At 48.1% G+C, this 19,461-nt stretch overlaps 1 protein-coding gene across 3 annotated transcripts in view; it reads right to left on the bottom strand.

Moving 5' to 3' along the window:
- LOC112240545 (alpha-actinin-1) overlaps positions 1–19,461 on the bottom strand; it is a 111,182-nt gene that overhangs the window by 70,867 nt on the left and 20,854 nt on the right. The window lies entirely within an intron of this gene.

Genomic DNA, 19,461 nt, shown 5'->3' with positions numbered 1-19,461 from the left:
GAGTAGAGTAGAACAGAGTAGAGTAGAACAGAGTAGAGTAGAACACAGTAGAGCAGAACAGAGTAGAGTAGAACAGAGTAGAGTAGAACAGAGTAGAGTAGAACAGAGTAGAGTAGAACAGAGTAGAGTAGAGTAGAGTAGAGTAGAGCAGAACAGAACAGAGTAGAGTAGAACAGAGTAGAGTAGAACAGAGTAGAGTAGAACAGAGTAGAGTAGAGTAGAACAGAGTAGAGTAGAGTAGAACAGAGTAGAGTAGAACAGAGTAGAGTAGAGTAGAGTAGAACAGAGTAGAGTAGAACAGAGTAGAGTAGAGTAGAGCAGAGTAGAACAGAGTAGAGTAGAACAGAGTAGAGTAGAACAGAGTAGAGTAGAGTAGAACAGAGTAGAGTAGAGTAGAACAGAGTAGAGTAGAACAGAGTAGAGTAGAACAGAGTAGAGTAGAACAGAGTAGAGCAGAGTAGAGTAGAGTAGAACAGAGTAGAGTATAACAGAGTAGAGTAGAACACAGTAGAGCCGAACAGAGTAGAGTAGAACAGAGTAGAGTAGAACAGAGTAGAGTAGAACAGAGTAGAGTAGAACAGAGTAGAGTAGAACAGAGTAGAGTAGAGTATAACATAGTAGAGTAGAACACAGTAGAGCAGAACAGAGTAGAGTAGAACAGAGTAGAGTAGAACAGAGTAGAGTAGAGTAGAACAGAGTAGAGTAGAACAGAGTAGAGTAGAACAGAGTAGAGTAGAGTAGAGTAGAGCAGAACAGAACAGAGTAGAGTAGAACAGAGTAGAGTAGAGTAGAACAGAGTAGAGTAGAACAGAGTAGAGTAGAGTAGAACAGAGTAGAGTAGAGTAGAACAGAGTAGAGTAGAACAGAGTAGAGTAGAGTAGAGTAGAACAGAGTAGAGTAGAACAGAGTAGAGTAGAGTAGAGCAGAGTAGAACAGAGTAGAGTAGAGTAGAACAGAGTAGAGTAGAACAGAGTAGAGTAGAACAGAGTAGAGTAGAGTAGAACAGAGTAGAGTAGAACAGAGTAGAGTAGAGTAGAACAGAGTAGAGTAGAACAGAGTAGAACAGAGTAGAGCAGAGTAGAGTAGAGTAGAGTAGAACAGAGTAGAGTAGAACAGAGTAGAGTAGAACAGAGTAGAGCAGAGTAGAGTAGAGTAGAGTAGAGTAGAACAGAGTAGAGTAGAACAGAGTAGAGTAGAGTAGAACAGAGTAGAGCAGAGTAGAGTAGAACAGAGTAGAGTAGAGCAGAACAGAGTAGAGTAGAGTAGAGCAGAGTAGAACAGAGTAGAACAGAGTAGAGTAGAACAGAGTAGAGTAGAACAGAGTAGCGTAGAGTAGAGTAGAACAGAGTAGAGTAGAACAGAGTAGAGTAGAGTAGAACAGAGTAGAGTAGCGTAGAACAGAGTAGAGAAGAGTAGAACAGAGTAGAGTAGAGCAGAGTAGAACAGAGTAGAGTAGAGTTGAACAGAGTAGAGTAGAGTAGAGTTGAACAGAGTAGAGTAGAGTAGAGTTGAACAGAGTAGAGTAGAGTAGAGAACAGAGTAGAGTAGAGTAGAGTAGAACAGAGTAGAGTAGAGTAGAACAGAGTAGAGTAGAGTAGAACAGAGTAGAACAGAGTAGAGTAGAGCAGAGTTGAACAGAGTAGAGTAGAGTAGAACAGAGTAGAGTAGTAGAGTAGAACAGAGTAGAGTAGAGTAGAACAGAGTAGAACAGAGTAGAGTAGAGCAGAGTTGAACAGAGTAGAGTAGAGTAGAACAGAGTAGAGTAGAGCAGAGTAGAACAGAGTAGAGTAGAGTAGAGTAGAACAGAGTAGAGTAGAGTAGAGTAGAGTAGAACAGAGTAGAACAGAGTAGAGTAGAGCAGAGTTGAACAGAGTAGAGTAGAGTAGAGTAGAGTAGAGTAGAGTAGAACAGAGTAGAGTAGAGTAGAGTAGAGTAGAGTAGAGCAGAGTTGAACAGAGTAGAGTAGAGTAGAGTAGAGTAGAGTAGCGTAGAACAGAGTAGAGAAGAGTAGAGTAGAGTAGAGTAGAGTAGAGTAGAGTAGAGTAGAGTTGAACAGAGTAGAGTAGAGTAGAGTTGAACAGAGTAGAGTAGAGTAGAGTTGAACAGAGTAGAGTAGAACAGAACAGTGAGCCTGTCTGTGTTGTAGCTGAGCTGCAGCAGCTCCAGGAACGTCCCATGGCTGGTCAGTAAGATAACTACCTGTTGATGGGAAACATCTGGGCCCTCCCTCACCTCCTCCCTCAGCCCTCCCTCACTTCCTCCCTCCATCTGCCCTTGCATCCCACCTCCCTCCTTCTCCCCCTCTCTTTCCATCCCTCCTTCTCCCCCTCTCTTTCCATCCCTCTCCCTCTCCCACCATCCCTCCCTCCTTCCCCCTCTCTCTCTCCCTGCCTCCCTCCTTCCCCCCTCTCTTTCCATCCCTCTCCCACTCTCCCACCTTCCCTCCCTCCTTCCCAGTCTCCCCTTCTACCTCTTCATCCTACTATCCCTCCATCCCTCTCCCACTCTCCCTCCCTCTCTCCCACCTTCCCCCTCTCTCTCCTTCTCCCTCTTCATCCTTCTATCCCTCCTTCCCTCTCCCTCCCTCCCTCCTTTCCTCCCTTCATCTTCCCTTGCATCCCACGTTCCCTCCCTCCCTCCTTCCCCTGCCCTCTCTATCTGCCTCCCTCCCTTCCTCCCTCCCTGCCTACAACAGCCATCAGCTCAACACACAAACGACCAAACGGGAGCTGGCATGAGTACTAGCCCCGCCATAACACTGTGCACCCCGCTGAGAGCCAACTCTTTATGAGAACCCTGGTTAATTACACACAGGGCCCAACGGCTGGCAGGCATAAACACATACACATGCATACACATACAAGGTCAATCTGCAGAACTGGAGCAGAGCAGAGCAGAGAGAGCAGAGAGACACCAGTCTTTATGAAACCAGCAGAGCAGAGAGACCCCAGTCTTTATGAAACCAGCAGAACAGAGAGACCCCAGTCTTTATGAAACCAGCAGAGAGACCCCAGTCTTTATGAAACCAGCAGAACAAAGAGACCTCAGTCTTTATGAAACCAGCAGAACAGAGAGACCCCAGTCTTTATGAAACCAGCAGAGCAGAGAGACCCCAGTCTTTATGAAACCAGCAGAGCAGAGAGACCCCAGTCTTTATGAAACCAGCAGAGAGACACCAGTCTTTATGAAACCAGCAGAACAGAGAGACACCAGTCTTTATGAAACCAGCAGAGAGACACCAGTCTTTATGAAACCAGCAGAGAGACACCAGTCTTTATGAAACCAGCAGAACAGAGAGACCCAGTCTTTATGAAACCAGCAGAGAGACACCAGTCTTTATGAAACCAGCAGAGCAGAGAGACCCCAGTCTTTATGAAACCAGCAGAGCAGAGAGACACCAGTCTTTATGAAACCAGCAGAACAGAGAGACCCCAGTCTTTATGAAACCAGCAGAACAGAGAGACCTCAGTCTTTATGAAACCGGCAGAGAGACACCAGTCTTTATGAAACCAGCAGAGAGACACCAGTCTTTATGAAACCAGCAGAATCAGCCTGTTACATGTGTTCCATGGAAGAGGAAAAGCCACTTGAAAGCCCTGGTGGCTGGTGAGCTGGCTGGTTGGGAGTGGACCTCACTTCAACAGAAAGGGAGTGGCTAATTATAACATATAGCCTATCCATAAAAGGATGTGGTAGGGCTAAGAACAGGTTTCAGATGCGTGTGTGTGTTGGGGAGAATGTGTCAACATCACACGGCTGTGCTGGGAGCAGCTAACCAACCAACCAATCAAATCAAACCCAGCTCCTCTGGAGAAAGAGAGGAGCAGCTAACCCACCAACCAATCAAACCAAACCCAGCTCCTCTGGAGAAAGAGAGGAGCAGCTAACCAACCAAGCAATCAAACCAAACCCAGCTCCTCTGGAGAAAGAGAGGAGCAGCTAACCCACCAAGCAATCAAACCAAACCCAGCTCCTCTGGAGAAAGAGAGGAGCAGCTAACCAACCAAGCAATCAAACCAAACCCAGCTCCTCTGGAGAAAGAGAGGAGCAGCTAGCCAACCAAGCAATCAAACCAAACCCAGCTCCTCTGGAGAAAGAGAGGAGCAGCTAACCAACCAAGCAATCAAACCAAACCCAGCTCCTCTGGAGAAAGAGAGGAGCAGCTAACCCACCAAGCAATCAAACCAAACCCAGCTCCTCTGGAGAAAGAGAGGAGCAGCTAACCCACCAAGCAATCAAACCAAACCCAGCTCCTCTGGAGAAAGAGAGGAGCAGCTAACCAACCAAGCAATCAAACCAAACCCAGCTCCTCTGGAGAAAGAGAGGAGCAGCTAACCAACCAAGCAATCAAACCAAACCCAGCTCCTCTGGAGAAAGAGAGGAGCAGCTAACCAACCAAGCAATCAAACCAAACCCAGCTCCTCTGGAGAAAGAGAGGAGCAGCTAACCAACCAACCAATCAAACCAAACCCAGCTCCTCTGGAGAAAGAGAGGAGCAGCTAACCCACCAAGCAATCAAACCAAACCCAGCTACTCTGGAGAAAGAGAGGAGCAGCTAACCAACCAAGCAATCAAATCAAACCCAGCTCCTCTGGAGAAAGAGAGGAGCAGCTAACCAACCAAGCAATCAAACCAAACCCAGCTCCTCTGGAGAAAGAGAGGAGCAGCTAACCAACCAACCAATCAAACCAAACCCAGCTCCTCTGGAGAAAGAGAGGAGCAGCTAACCCACCAAGCAATCAAACCAAACCCAGCTCCTCTGGAGAAAGAGAGGAGCAGCTAACCCACCAAGCAATCAAACCAAACCCAGCTCCTCTGGAGAAAGAGAGGAGCAGCTAACCCACCAAGCAATCAAACCAAACCCAGCTCCTCTGGAGAAAGAGAGGAGCAGCTAACCCACCAAGCAATCAAACCAAACCCAGCTCCTCTGGAGAAAGAGAGGAGCAGCTAACCCACCAAGCAATCAAACCAAACCCAGCTCCTCTGGAGAAAGAGAGGAGCAGCTAACCAACCAAGCAATCAAACCAAACCCAGCTCCTCTGGAGAAAGAGAGGAGCAGCTAACCAACCAAGCAATCAAACCAAACCCAGCTCCTCTGGAGAAAGAGAGGAGCAGCTAACCAACCAAGCAATCAAACCAAACCCAGCTCCTCTGGAGAAAGAGAGGAGCAGCTAACCCACCAAGCAATCAAACCAAACCCAGCTCCTCTGGAGAAAGAGAGGAGCAGCTAACCAACCAAGCAATCAAACCAAACCCAGCTCCTCTGGAGAAAGAGAGGAGCAGCTAACCAACCAAGCAATCAAACCAAACCCAGCTCCTCTGGAGAAAGAGAGGAGCAGCTAGCCAACCAAGCAATCAAACCAAACCCAGCTCCTCTGGAGAAAGAGAGGAGCAGCTAACCAACCAAGCAATCAAACAAAACCCAGCTCTTCTGGAGAAAGAGGCATGGACAGTCACTGAAGATGTCAACTAATGTAAAAGGAGAAGCCACTGGAGAGGCTGTGTCCTATGTTGACATACAGAGAGCTATGCTACTACTGAGCAACTTGCTACTACTTCTGAGCAACTGCTACAAAGACTTGTCTGTAGCCTGCTACCTTCCTCAAGCTTCACCAGCCATCTCTCTCTCTTTTCCTCTGTCTCTCTCCCCCCTTCTGTCTCTCTCCCCCTCTCACCCTGCACCTCTGTCTCTCTCCCCTCTCACCCTGCTGCACCTCTGTCTCTCTCCCCCTCTCGGCCCTGCTGCACCTCTGTCTCTCTCCCCCTCTCACCCTGCTGCACCTCTGTCTCTCTCCCCCTCTCACCCTGCTGCACCTCTGTCTCTCTCCCCCTCTCGCCCTGCACCTCTGTCTCTCTCCCCCTCTCGCCCTGCACCTCTGTCTCTCTCCCCCGCTCGCTCTCCCCCTCTGTAGGTCACTCAGGCCGTTTGGCAGCAGCAACAGACATCAAACCACCCCTGGCCTGGCAGCCATCTTCAAGATCACATGACTGAGTGTTGTGGTCAGCGTTCTCCTGGCCATCCTCACGATCACATGACTGAGTGTTGTGGTCAGCGCTCTCCTGGCCTGACGGTGCAGTTGGTTCAAAGGGCCGCCCAGCTGGGCTGGTTGAGGCCTTATCCTCCACGGGGTGCAGAGAGGACAGTAGTATCTATAAGGGGTTCTATATATCAAAGGGGTTCTATATATCAAATGGGTTCTATATATCAAAGGGGTTCTATATATCAAAGGGGTTCTATATATCAAAGGGGTTCTATATATCAAAGGGGTTCTATATATCAAAGGGGTTCTATATATCAAAGGGGTTCTATATATCAAAGGGGTTCTATATATCAAATCTCCCACTCCAGTGCTAATGTGATGGGTAATGTGATGGGTAATGTGATGGGTAATGTGGTGGGTAATGTGATGGGTAAAATGAGGGGTAATGTGATGGGCAATATGGTGGGTAATGTTGTGGGTAGTGTGGTGGGTAATGTAATGGGTAATGTGGAGGGTAATGTGATGGGTAATGTGGAGGGTAATGTGATGGGTAATGTGATTGGGTCATGTGATGGATAATGTGATGGGCAATGTTGTGGGTAATGTGGTGGGTAATGTTGTGGGTAATGTGGCGGGTAATGTGATGGGTAATGTGGTGGGAATGTTGTGGGTAATGTGGTGGGCAATGTGGTGGGTAATGTTGTGGGTGATGTGATGGGTAATGTTGTGTGTAATGTGGTGGGTAATGTGATGGGTAATGTGGTGGGTAATGTGGTGGGTAATGTTGTGGGTAATCAGATGGGTAATGTAGTGGGTAATGTGATGGGTAATGTGATGGACTGTCCACTGTAGCCCTGGAGGTCCATCCGTCTGTAGTAATCGCAACACAAGGTGCATTGGGCCAATTCATTGACAGCTTTGGCTTGCTTATATAGAGCAGGTACTACCCGTTTGCTGACCACAACGACTCAGCACAAACTATCAGTACAGCCTGTTTGTTAGTCAGATACGCAAAGGAGTGAAGATGGATGCTGTTTGAGTACTATGAGGGTGGTGATTAAGCGTGGGATACAGGTGAGAGAGACTGGCTTGTGGTTGATGAAGCGTGGGGATACAGGTGAGTGAGACTGGCTTGTGGTTGATGAAGCATGGGGATACAGGTGAGAGAGACTGGCTTGTGGTTGATGAAGCGTGGGGATACAGGTGAGTGAGACTGGCTTGTGGTTGATGAAGCATGGGGATACAGGTGAGTGAGACTGGCTTGTGGTTGATGAAGCGTGGGGATACAGGTGAGTGAGACTGACTTGTGGTTGATGAAGCATGGGGATACAGGTGAGAGAGACTGGCTTGTGGTTGATGAAGCGTGGGGATACAGGTGAGTGAGACTGGCTTGTGGTTGATGAAGCGTGGGGATACAGGTGAGAGAGACTGGCTTGTGGTTGATGAAGCGTGGGGATACAGGTGAGAGAGACTGGCATGTGGTTGATGAAGCGTGGGGATACAGGTGAGAGAGACTGGCATGTGGTTGTACATTTCATTTTCTCCGCTAAAGCAGTGTTGTTGTACAGCAGCATACCACCCTGCATCCCACTGCTGGCTTGCCAAAGACGTGAATGTCGATTAAGGTAACCCCCCCCGCACACCTCTGATTCAGAGGGGTTGGGTTAAAAGCGGAAGACACATTTCAGTTGAATGCATTCAGTTGTACAACTGACTAGGTATCCCCCTTTCCCTGTACAACTGACTAGGTATCCCCCCCTTTCCCTGTACAACTGACTAGGTATCCCCCTTTCCCTGTACAACTGACTAGGTATCCCCCTTTCCCTTTACAACTGACTAGGTATCCCCCTTTCCCTTTACAACTGACTAGGTATCCCCCCTTTCCCTGTACAACTGACTAGGTATCCCCCCTTTCACTGTACAACTGACTAAGTAACCCCCTTTCCCTGTACAACTGACTAGGTATCCCCCCTTTCCCTGTACAACTGACTAGGTATCCCCCTTTGTCCCTGTACAACTGACTAGGTATCCCCCTTTCCAACTGACTAGGTATCCTCCCCTTTCCCTGTACAACTGACTAGGTATCCCCCTTTGTCCCTGTACAACTGACTAGGTATCCCCCCTTTGTCCCTGTACAACTGACTAGGTATCCCCCTTTGTCTGTACAACTGACTAGGTATCCCCCCTTTGTCTGTACAACTGACTAGGTATCCCCCTTTCCCTGTACAACTGATTAGGTATCCCCCTTTCCCTTTACAACTGACTAGGTATCCCCCTTTCCCTGTACAACTGACTAGGTATCCCCCTTTTTCTGTACAACTGACTAGGTATCCCCCCTTTCCCTGTACAACTGATTAGGTATCCCCCCTTTCCCTGTACAACTGACTAGGTATCCCCCTTTCCCTGTACAACTGACTAGGTATCCCCCTTTCCCTTTACAACTGACTAGGTATCCCCCTTTCCCTTTACAACTGACTAGGTATCCCCCCTTTCCCTGTACAACTGACTAGGTATCCCCCTTTCCCTGTACAACTGACTAGGTATCCCCCTTTCCCTGTACAACTGACTAGGTATCCCCCCTTTCCCTGTACAACTGACTAGGTATCCCCCTTTCCCTGTACAACTGACTAGGTATCCCCCCTTTCCCTGTACAACTGACTAGGTATCCCCCTTTCCCTGTACAACTGACTAGGTATCCCCCTTTCCCTGTACAACTGACTAGGTATCCCCCTTTCCCTGTACAACTGATTAGGTATCTCCCCTTTCCCTGTACAACTGATTAGGTATCCCCCTTTTCCCTGTACAACTGATTAGGTATCTCCCCCTTTCCCTGTACAACTGATTAGGTATCTCCCCCTTTCCCTGTACAACTGATTAGGTATCCCCCCTTACCCTTTGATTCTGAAGCTAAGCAGGGTTGGTCCTGGTCAGTCACTAGATGGGAGACCAGATGCTGCTGGAAGTGGTGTTGGAGGGCCAGTAGGAGACACCCTTTCCTCTGGTCTAAAAAAAATATCCCAATGCCCCAGGGCAGTGATTGGGGACATTGCCCTGTGTAGGGTGCAGTCTTTCAGATGGGACGTTAAACGGGTGTCCTGACTCTCTGAGGTCACTAAAGATCCCATGGCACTTATCATAAGAGTAGGGGTGTTAACCCCGGTGTCCTGGCTAAACTCCCAATCTGGCCCTCAAACCATCATGGCCACTAAAACATCCCAACTTCCAATTGGCTCATTAATCCCCCTCCTCTCCCCTGTAACTATTCCCCAGCAGGTCGTTGCTGTAAATGAGAACGTGTTCAGTCAACTGACCTGGTAAAGGGTTAAATAAAAACATTTAAAAAATTGAAAGTACAACTGGGACGTCCAAACTCTGACATTACCCTACTTTAGTTAAAAGGGTTATGTTTAATGTAAGGGTAGGAGTTAAAGTTAGGGTAAGAGTTAAAGTTAGGGTAAGTTAAGGGACTTCCCAAGGATCCCAGATAGTAGGAACCCTCAGGAGAGGCTTAGCCACAACAACTTTGTATTCTTTCAGACTGGACTCAGCAGTACTTCCACACATGACCCCTGACCCCTTCACAATACAACTCTATTAGGAACCACCAGCAGATGTGTCACCACTTACAGAAACCAGCACAGGGTCAGTTTCACACATTACAAACTTAATTTCAGTTCAGTGAGATCTGATTTTATATAACTAGGCAAGTCATTTAAGAACAAATTCTTATTTTCAATGACGGCCTAGGAACAGTGGGTTAACAGCCTGTTCAGGGGCAGAACGACAGATTTGGGGATCTGAACTTGCAACCTTCCGGTTACTAGTCCAACGCTCTAACCACTAGGCTACCCTGCCGTTTTCACCAAATCAAATCAAATCAAATCAAATTTTATTTGTCACATACACATGGTTAGCAGATGTTAATGCGAGTGTAGCGAAATGCTTGTGCTTCTAGTTCCGACAATGCAGTAATAACGAGCAAGTAATCTAACTAACAATTCCAAAAAAAACTACTGTCATACACAGTGTAAGGGGATAAAGAATATGTACATAAGGATATATGAATGAGTGATGGTACAGAGCAGCATAGGCAAGATACAGTAGATGATATCGAGTACAGTATATACATATGAGATAAGTATGTAAACCAAGTGGCATAGTTAAAGTGGCTAGTGATACATGTATTACATAAGGATGCAGTCGATGATATAGAGTACAGTATCAACGTATGCATATGAGATGAACAATGTAGGGTAAGTAACATTATATAAGGTAGCATTGTTTAAAGTGGCTAGTGATATATTTACATCATTTCCCATCGATTCCCATGATTAAAGTGGCTGGAGTAGAGTCAGTGTCATTGACAGTGTGTTGGCAGTAGCCACTCAATGTTAGTGGTGGCTGTTTAACAGTCTGATGGCCTTGAGATAGAAGCTGTTTTTCAGTCTCTCGGTCCCAGCTTTGATGCACCTGTACTGACCTCGCCTTCTGGATGGCAGCGGGGTGAACAGGCAGTGGCTCGGGTGGTTGATGTCCTTGATGATCTTTATGGCATTCCTGTAGCATCGGGTGGTGTAGGTGTCCTGGAGGGCAGGTAGTTTGCCCCCGGTGATGCGTTGTGCAGACCTCACTACCCTCTGGAGAGCCTTACGGTTGAGGGCGGTGCAGTTGCCATACCAGGCGGTGATACAGCCCGCCAGGATGCTCTCGATTGTGCATCTGTAGAAGTTTGTGAGTGCTTTTGGTGACAAGCCGAATTTCTTCAGCCTCCTGAGGTTGAAGAGGCGCTGCTGCGCCTTCCTCACGATGCTGTCTGTGTGAGTGGACCAATTCAGTTTGTCTGTGATGTGTATGCCGAGGAACTTAAAACTTGCTACCCTCTCCACTACTGTTCCATCGATGTGGATGGGGGTGTTCCCTCTGCTGTTTCCTGAAGTCCACAATCATCTCCTTAGTTTTGTTGACGTTGAGTGTGAGGTTATTTTCCTGACACCACACTCCGAGGGCCCTCACCTCCTCCCTGTAGGCCGTCTCGTCGTTGTTGGTAATCAAGCCTACCACTGTTGTGTCGTCCGCAAACTTGATGATTGAGTTGGAGGCGTGCATGGCCACGCAGTCGTGGGTGAACAGGGAGTACAGGAGAGGGCTCAGAACGCACCCTTGTGGGGCCCCAGTGTTGAGGATCAGCGGGGAGGAGATGTTGTTGCCTACCCTCACCACCTGGGGGCGGCCCGTCAGGAAGTCCAGTACCCAGTTGCACAGGGCGGGGTCGAGACCCAGGGTCTCGAGCTTGATGACGAGCTTGGAGGGTACTATGGTGTTGAATGCCGAGCTGTAGTCGATGAACAGCATTCTCACATAGGTATTCCTCTTGTCCAGATGGGTTAGGGCAGTGTGCAGTGTGGTTGAGATTGCATCGTCTGTGGACCTATTTGGGCGGTAAGCAAATTGGAGTGGGTCAAGGGTGTCAGGTAGGGTGGAGGTGATATGGTCCTTGACTAGTCTCTCAAAGCACTTCATGATGACGGATGTGAGTGCTACGGGGCGGTAGTCGTTTAGCTCAGTTACCTTAGCTTTCTTGGGAACAGGAACAATGGTGGCCCTCTTGAAGCATGTGGGAACAGCAGACTGGTATAGGGATTGATTGAATATGTCCGTAAACACACCGGCCAGCTGGTCTGCGCATGCTCTGAGGGCGCGGCTGGGGATGCCGTCTGGGCCTGCAGCCTTGCGAGGGTTAACACGTTTAAATGTCTTACTCACTTCGGCTGCAGTGAAGGAGAGACCGCATGTTTCCGTTGCAGGCCGTGTCAGTGGCACTGTATTGTCCTCAAAGCGGGCAAAAAGTTATTTAGTCTGCCTGGGAGCAAGACATCCTGGTCCGTGACTGGGCTGGGTTTCTTCCTGTAGTCCGTGATTGACTGTAGACCCTGCCACATACCTCTTGTGTCTGAGCCGTTGAATTGAGATTCTACTTTGTCTCTGTACTGGCGCTTAGCTTGTTTGATAGCCTTGCGGAGGGAATAGCTGCACTGTTTGTATTCAGCCATGTTACCAGACACCTTGCCCTGATTAAAAGCAGTGGTTCGTGCCTTCAGTTTCACACGAATGCTGCCATCAATCCACGGTTTCTGGTTAGGGAATGTTTTAATCGTTGCTATGGGAACGACATCTTCAACGCACGTTCTAATGAACTCGCACACCGTATCAGCGTATTCGTCAATGTTGTTGTCTGACGCAATACGAAACATCTCCCAGTCCACGTGATGGAAGCAGTCTTGGAGTGTGGAGTCAGCTTGGTCGGACCAGCGTTGGACAGACCTCAGCGTGGGAGCTTCTTGTTTTAGTTTCTGTCTGTAGGCAGGGATCAACAAAATGGAGTCGTGGTCAGCTTTTCCGAAAGGGGGCGGGGCAGGGCCTTATATGCGTCGCGGAAGTTAGAGTAACAATGATCCAGGGTCTTTCCACCCCTGGTTGCGCAATCGATATGCTGATAAAATTTAGGGAGTCTTGTTTTCAGATTAGCCTTGTTAAAATCCCCAGCTACAATGAATGCAGCCTCCGGATAAATCGTTTCCAGTTTGCAGAGAGTTAAATAAAGTTCGTTCAGAGCCATCGATGTGTCTGCTTGGGGGGATATATACGGCTGTGATTATAATCGAAGAGAATTCTCTTGGTAGATAATGCGGTCTACATTTGATTGTGAGGAATTCTAAATCAGGTGAACAGAAGGATTTGAGTTCCTGTATGTTTCTTTCATCACACCATGTCACGTTGGCCATAAGACATACGCCCCCGCCCCTCTTCTTACCAGAAAGATGTTTGTTTCTGTCGGCGCGATGCGTGGAGAAACCCGCTGGCTGCACCGCTTCGGATAGCGTCTCTCCAGTGAGCCATGTTTCCGTGAAGCAGAGAACGTTACAGTCTCTGATGTCCCTCTGGAATGCTACCCTTGCTCGGATTTCATCAACCTTGTTGTCAAGAGACTGGACATTGGCAAGAAGAATGCTAGGGAGTGGTGCACGATGTGCCCGTCTCCGGAGTCTGACCAGAAGACCGCTTCGTTTCCCACACACACACACACACACACACACCAGAAACAACAACAGGAGTGAACAATAGAAGCTTCACATGTTTGTTTGTTTTTTCAGTAAGAACAGAGCCGGAAACAAATAACTAAAAGTTCAACATTTTCCATCATTGTGGCCGGCCATGTTGCTACTTAAACCAGATCCATGTTGACCTCCATTACCTGACAACTGACACCCGCCACCTCCTGTCCTCCAATCACAGCTATAGTCTACAAACCAGCTTCACAGGCTCACACGTCTATAGGACAAATACCTTGAGCAGCATAGAGACAGACTGCCAGCTCTAACAGACACAGGGGAGGGATATGGAGATGGAGTCATGAACGCCCACACTGACAGCTCTAACCCCTGTACCCAGAACAGTTCTTCACCCTAACACCCACACTGACAGCTCTAACCCCTGTATCCAGAACAGTTCTTCACCCTAATCACCCACACTGACAGCTCTAACCCCTGTACCCAGAACAGTTCTTCACCCTAACACCCACACTGACAGCTCTAACTCCTGTACCCAGAACAGTTCTTCACCCTAACACCCACACTGACAGCTCTAACCCCTGTACCCAGAACAGTTATTCACCCTAACACCCACACTGACAGCTCTAACCCCTGTACCCAGAACAGTTCTTCACCCTAACACCCACACTGACAGCTTTAACCCCTGTACCCAGAACAGTTCTTCACCCTAACACCCACACTGACAGCTTTAACCCCTGTACCCAGAACAGTTCTTCACCCTAACAGCTCTAACCCCTGTACCCAGAACAGTTCTTCACCCTAACAGCTCTAACCCCTGTACCCAGAACAGTTCTTCACTATCTAGAATCCAGCTAGAAAACCCCTGCCAGCACTTTACACAGACACAGAGCCTGGCTGGCTACCCAAGGGCCCTCACAACACCACCGCAGTGGAGCAGCGCACACACTACACACACACACACACACACACACACACACACACACACACACACACACACACACACACACACACACACACTACACACACACACACACACACACACTACACACACACACACTACACACACACACACACACACACACACACACACACACACACACACACACACACACACACACACACACACACACACACACACACACACACACACACACACACACACACACACACACACACACACACACACACACACACACACACACACACACACACTACACACACACACACTACACACACACACACACACACACACACACACACACACACACTACACACACACACACACACACACACTACACACACACACACACACACACACACACACACACACACACACACACACACACACACACACACACTACACACACACACACTACACACACACACACACTACACACACACACACTTCCCTGTTGTTGTTTCAGATCAGCAGCCATAAGAACTGGAGCATAAAATAATGGAGAGGATGGTTGGTCTGAGGAGGTGATGGTAGAGGACTGGGTGGTCTGAGGAGGTGATGGTAGAGGACTGGGTGGTCTGAGGAGGTGATACTAGAGGAGGTGATGGTAGAGGAGGTGATGGTAGAGGAGGTGATTGGGTGGTCTGAGGAGGTGATGGTAGAGGAGGTGATTGGGTGGTCTGAGGAGGTGATGGTAGAGGAGGTGAGGGTTGGGTGGTCTGAGGAGGTGATGGTAGAGGAGGTGATTGTAGAGAGCTGGGTGGTCTGAGGAGGTGATTGTAGAGGAGGTGATGGTAGAGGAGGTGAGGGCTGGGTGGTCTGAGGAGGTGATTGTAGAGGAGGTGATTGTAGAGGAGGTGAGGGCTGGGTGGTCTGAGGAGGTGATGGTAGAGGAGGTGAGGGCTGGGTGGTCTGAGGAGGTGATGGTAGAGGGCTGGGTGGTCTGAGGAGGTGATGGTAGAGGGCTGGGTGGTCTGAGGAGGTGATTGTAGAGGGTGTTGAACAGTGATTCATCAGTAAAGCTCTGATAACAGTTAACACTATGAGCCAACAGATTTTATCACAAAAATATATTTAAGCAATAATAAGGTCTAGTATACTGGCCATATACCTAATGGCTGTTCTTAGGCACGACAAGAAGCGGAGTGGTGTACTTAAGATATAAGGCACGAGGGTGTGTAGTATATTGCCAATATACCACGGCTAATGACTGTTCTTAGGCACGACATGAAGCGGAGTTCTTGGATACAGGCCTTGGCCGTGGTATATTGGCCATATACCACAAACCCCCAACGTAATTAGAGCAGTATAAATAAATGTTTTGTCATACCTGTGGTATACCGTCTGATACACCACGGCAGTCAGCCAATTAGCATTCAGGGCTCAATACCAACCAGTTTACAATGGCCAATATACCACAAACACTGTTCACCTTATCACTCACCTTATGGCTTAAATATACTATTAACAAACTAGCTGTTTTACTACTCTTCAGTCCTGGTCCTAATGGGTGAGTAAGTATCACCACAGAGCCATTCATCTATGGGGAATCCAATAATATGAGCTGAAGCCTATAGATCTGTCTGAACTCTATTCTAACTCACTGCCACAACTACACTACCGAGTGGATCAGACGATCAATGTGCTGATAGAGCCACACACACACACACACATACACACACACACACACACACACACACACACACACACACACACACACACACACACACACACACACACACAGAGAGACACAAACACACACAGAGACACACACACACACACACACACACACACACACACACACACACACACACACACACACACACACACACACAACTGAGTTTTGTCCCAGTTTAGAATTGAGAGAAGGAGGCCAAAAAAAAAGATCATCAAGGACAACAACCACCCACAAGCCACTGCCTGTTCACCCCGCTACCATCCAGAAGGCGAGGTCAGTGCAGGTGCATCAAAGCTGGGACCGAGAGACTGAAAAAACAGCTTCTAACTCAAGGCCATCAGACTGTTAAACAGTAGCACATTAGATGCTGCCTTAATATACATAGACTTGAAATCACTGGTCACTTTAATAATGGAACACTGGTCACTTTAATAATTGGAACACTGGTCACTTTAATAATTGGAACACTGGTCACTTTAATAATTGGAACACTGGTCACTTTAATAATTGGAACACTGGTCACTTTAATAATTGGAACACTGGTCACTTTAATAATGGAACACTGGTCACTTTAATAATGGAACACTGGTCCCTTTAATCATGGAACACTGGTCCCTTTAATAATTGGAACACTGGTCACTTTAATAATGGAACACTAGTCACTTTAATAATGGAACACTGGTCACTTTAATCATGGAACACTGGTCCCTTTAATCATGGAACACTGGTCCCTTTAATAATTGGAACACTGGTCACTTTAATAATGGAACACTAGTCACTTTAATAATGGAACACTGGTCCCTTTAATAATGGAACACTAGTCACTTTAATAATGGAACACTGGTCACTTTAATCATGGAACACTGCTCCCTTTAATAATTGGAACACTGGTCACTTTAATAATGGAACACTGGTCACTTTAATAATGGAACACTGGTCACTTTAATAATTGGAACACTGGTCACTTTAATAATGGAACACTGGTCACTTTAATAATTGGAACACTGGTCACTTTAATAATGGAACACTGGTCACTTTAATAATTGGAACACTGGTCACTTTAATAATTGGAACACTGGTCACTTTAATAATGGAACACTGGTCCCTTTAATCATGGAACACTGGTCCCTTTAATCATGGAACACTGGTCCCTTTAATAATTGGAACACTGGTCACTTTAATAATTGGAACACTGGTCACTTTAATAATGGAACACTGGTCACTTTAATAATTGGAACACTGGTCACTTTAATAATGGAACACTAGTCACTTTAATAATGGAACACTGGTCCCTTTAATCATGGAACACTGGTCCCTTTAATCATGGAACACTGGTCCCTTTAATAATTGGAACACTGGTCACTTTAATAATGGAACACTAGTCACTTTAATAATGGAACACTGGTCACTTTAATCATGGAACACTGGTCCCTTTAATAATTGGAACACTGGTCACTTTAATATTGGAACACTAGTCACTTTAATATTGGAACACTGGTCACTTTAATATTGGAACACTGGTCACTTTAATAATGGAACACTAGTCACTTTAATATTGGAACACTAGTCACTTTAATAATGGAACACTGGTCCCTTTAATAATGGAACACTGGTCCCTTTAATAATGGAACACTGGTCACTTTAATATTGGAACACTGGTCACTTTAATATTGGAACACTAGTCACTTTAATATTGGAACACTGGTCACTTTAATAATGGAACACTGGTCACTTTAATAATGGAACACTGGTCACTTTAATAATGGAACACTGGTCACTTTAATATTGGAACACTGGTCACTTTAATATTGGAACACTGGTCACTAATATTGGAACACTGGTCACTTTAATATTGGAACACTAGTCACTTTAATAATGGAACACTAGTCACTTTAATACATACATTGACATATTTTGCATTACTCATCTCATATGTATACTGTACCCTATGTTTCTGTATCTTATGCCACTCTAACGTTGCTCGTCCAAATATTTATATATTCTTAATTCCATTCCTTTACTTAGATTTGTGTGGATTGTGTTTATATGTTGTGAAACGGTTAGGTATTATTAGCATTTCACTACACCCGCAATAACATCTGCAAAACACGAGGAGGAGGGCCTCACTCAGTCTGCTCCACTCTGGAGAGGAGGAGGAGGGCCTCACTCAGTCTGCTCCACTCTGGAGAGGAGGAGGAGGGCCTCACTCAGTCTGCTCCACTCTGGAGAGGAGGAGGAGGGCCTCACACAGTCTGCTCCACTCTGGAGAGGAGGAGGAGGGCCTCACTCAGTCTGCTCCACTCTGGAGAGGAGGAGGGCCAGGCCTTACTCAGTCTGCTCCTCTCTGGAGAGGAGGAGGGCCAGGCCTCACTCAGTCTGCTCCACTCTGGAGAGGAGGAGGGCCAGGCCTCACTCAGTCTGCTCCACTCTGGAGAGGAGGAGGGCCTCACTCAGTCTGCACCACTCTGGAGAGGAGGAGGGACAGGCCTCACTCAGTCTGCTCCACTCTGGAGAGGAGGAAGGCCTCACTCAGTCTGCTCCACTCTGGAGAGGAGGAGGGCCAGGCCTTACTCAGTCTGCTCCACTCTGGAGAGGAGGAGGGCCAGGCCTCACTCAGTCTGCTCCACTCTGGAGAGGAGGAGGGCCAGGCCTCACTCAGTCTGCTCCACTCTGGAGAGGAGGAGGGCCTCACTCAGTCTGCACCACTCTGGAGAGGAGGAGGGACAGGCCTCACTCAGTCTGCTCCACTCTCGAGAGGAGGAAGGCCTCACTCAGTCTGCTCCACTCTGAAGAGGAGGAGGGCCTCACTCAGTCTGCTCCACTCTGGAGAGGAGGAGGGCCAGGCCTCACACAGTCTGCTCCACTCTGGAGAGGAGGAGGGCCTCACTCAGTCTGCTCCACTCTAGAGAGGAGGAGGAGGGTCTCACTCAGTCTGCTCCACTCTGGAGAGGAGGAGGGCCAGGCCTCATTCAGTCTACTCCACTCTGAAGAGGAGGAGGAGGGCCTCATTCAGTCTGCTCCACTCTGGAAAGGAGGAGGAGGGCCTCACTCAGTCTGCTCCACTCTGAAGAGGAGGAGGAGGGCCTCACTCAGTCTGCTCCACTCTGAAGAGGAGGAGGGCCAGGCCTCACTCAGTCTGCTCCACTCTGGAGAGGAGGAGGGCCTCACTCAGTCTGCTCCACTCTGGAGAGGAGGAGGAGGGCCTCACTCAGTCTGCTCCACTCTGAAGAGGAGGAGGTCCAGGCCTCACTCAGTCTGCTCCACTCTGGAGAGGAGGAGGGCCTCATTCAGTCTGCTCCACTCTGAAGAGGAGGAGGGCCAGGCCTCACTCAATCTGTTCCACTCTGGAGAGGAGGAAGGCCTCACTCAGTTTTGCTCCACTCTGGAGAGGATGAGGGCCTCACTCAGTCTGCTCCACTCTGGAGAGGAGGAGGGCCTCCCTCAGTCTGCTCCATTCTGGAGAGGAGGAGGGCCTCACTCAGTCTGCTCCACTCTGGACAGGAGGAGGGCCTCACTCAGTCTGCTCCACTCTGGAGAGGAGGAGGGACAGGCCTCACTCAGTCTGCTCCACTCTGGAGAGGAGGTGGGCCAGGCCTCACTCAGTCTACTCCACTCTGAAGGGGAGGAGGAGGGCCTCACTCAGTCTGCTCCACTCTGGAGAGGAGGAGGAGGGTCTCATTCAGTCTGCTCCACTCTGGAAAGGAGGAGGAGGGCCTCACTCAGTCTGCTTCACTCTGAAGAGGAGGAGGAGGGCCTCACTCAGTCTGCTCCACT

The sequence above is a fragment of the Oncorhynchus tshawytscha genome, linkage group LG11 (genome assembly GCF_018296145.1).
Source record: "Oncorhynchus tshawytscha isolate Ot180627B linkage group LG11, Otsh_v2.0, whole genome shotgun sequence".
NCBI classification, from domain to species: Eukaryota; Metazoa; Chordata; class Actinopteri; order Salmoniformes; family Salmonidae; genus Oncorhynchus; species Oncorhynchus tshawytscha.
This window is presented reverse-complemented; position numbering and strand designations above follow the sequence as displayed.